The following is a 2,341-nucleotide window of genomic DNA, read 5'->3' on the forward strand; positions in this document are numbered from 1 at the left end:
TACTGACAAATATTTAACCCCCTACCAGAGGACTTCTTCCAATTCTCATCTCAGTTTTGTATGATCTCAGATTTAACTTCTTTGCAGACTTGTTCATCCCCAAAAGAGGCTATTGCGGTTGTAGCATGATCGGAAACACCATAAAGATTGCTAACAAATGCAGCAGAGTTAAGGTTAATCCTCATTTGCCTACCAGAGAACTTCTCTTTTGGAAGTTCACGTAAACATTCTTGGTTGCTGTCAATACAATCGTCAATTTTAGTTGGTGAGCACAGAGGTACATTATCATCACCACCTTGTTGTTCAATTTAAGAAACTTTAATTCGGAATCATATGTCGTCGTTTGGGTCACTGACCTGATAGTGCCTTGCTCAAGTGAATTTGTATTGATATGCGCAACCAGAAGGTCAATTTTGATTTTGTCCGTTTTTTTAAGTTACTATCTGAATGTGGACAAGCAGATTTTCAGTATTCTATTTTGATATCGATAATTATTTTTCAGATAATAAGTCTAGTAAAAAAGGAAGTTTTTCTAGGTTTTTGGCAAAATTTACAGCCGATGCGCGACCGGAAGATCTTAATATACCACACTATACTATTATTTAAATTATAAATGGTACAATGTTACCTGGATCTGCCAAAGTAATCGAAAGGTTGTCTGTCGACTACGCGTTTTGAAGCAATATTAGCTTCATCATCAGGTCCTCAAGAACACGTTTGGTTGATTCCCGTAGATGGTACCAACATCTACAAATGTTCCAAATCTGTAAATGTTACTACAGCGTGTAGATTTACTAGCATTTATTTGATTTACTAGAGTTGCCAAACCAGTACCTCCAGTTGTATTTCTAGCTCAGACAGAAAACTTTTTGTCTAAACGTTATTCGGTTATTTGTTGTTTATAGTGAGATGTTTATAGTGTGTTGTCATTGACTAGACTACCCAATTTTGCTATCCCTTTATTTTCTACTCACTAGTGGAGGCCACAAGCAAAAATCTCCTCTTCTTTACACAGTATTGTATGGCAACCCTACCTTCCTGGTTACAATTATTTTTTAGAAAGGCACTTAAACATTTGACTTGCGAATTTGTTATGACTATATCAATGTCCTTTTTTAACAAATTTCAAACTTATATAAATTGGGTTTTTGGTCTCTGGTCATCATTCAAAAGGAAAAAGTTATTTCAGTCTCGTATCTAGGAAATGTCATTCCACTCACGGTAATAGCTTCTTTCCTTTAGAGAAATTCTCCAAAACCATATTTTAGACTTAACATAAGACATGGCTGCTTATCAACCAAGGCCTTTGACACAGTAACCTGTTATCAACAGTCACCAACGACCTTCACTATTCTACAGTTATCAATGCCCTGATTGACTTTGTGATTATGTGCACGAACACCTAGCAAGATTGTAAACTACCTGTGTCAAAGTCAAAACTGAGTTGTATTGATTTCACCCACTGTTGCATTTTGTATGACTAAGCCTGGTTTGATTGATTTTTACCTCTATACAATGAAAATTTAAAGCTTTGTAGCCTGTATCTTAAGCTCTTGTAAAAAGTCCACTGAAAAAATATTTTTAACTGTAGGCAAACTTGTATATTCTATGATTATGCCAATCTATATAAATTTGAGTTAAGTTTTTTATTAGATGGTTTCTTTAGAAAAAAGAATTTTCATAACCAGCAGAAATAGTGTGTGAACTTATTAGTCTTTGGTGTACTTTCAAATTTTTTTTACTTGCCATATTGAAACATGTAGAAAGACAAGTCCCACATAATAAATAACTAGGTTGCACTTGTTTACGTGAGGACTAAACAAACCGTTATTCAAATCCAGGATAGTGCAAAACTAAGCACAAACAATTATGGCAAGGAGATAGTGTATGAGTTACTGTAATTTCTAATTTTTTTTTTTTTTGTCTATTCTAGTAACATTTATTCAATATTATGTAGGTACACCAAAGTAATACTAGAGTAAAAAGTACTTAGTTCATGTCTACATCTGAGAAAAGCAAACACAAGCCGATATGAAAATGGTAATATGGTAAGCTCTAAAACAAAGGTCCTCTCAGCCTTTTCCCTAACAGCACTGTAACCTTGAGTTTTAGGAGATGGTTCTAAAATAAATGTTTACTGAAAGTTTGACAAAATTCTGATCTTGACTCATACCTTTGCTCATACTGACATCTCTGCAATTAACATTCAAGTATTCTGGACAGTTTTACCATTTGGTAAGGAATTTAATATGTTGAAAAGGAATAAAGCTTGACTCGTCACAGCACTAAATAACATGTTGTCACACTGTAAATTTGTCTAGGTGAAAAAACAACTACAAAA

The sequence above is a fragment of the Macrosteles quadrilineatus genome, unplaced genomic scaffold (assembly GCF_028750875.1).
Source record: "Macrosteles quadrilineatus isolate MER2022 unplaced genomic scaffold, UCM_ALF_1.0 Scaffold_8__2_contigs__length_117827958, whole genome shotgun sequence".
Lineage (NCBI taxonomy): Eukaryota > Metazoa > Arthropoda > Insecta > Hemiptera > Cicadellidae > Macrosteles > Macrosteles quadrilineatus.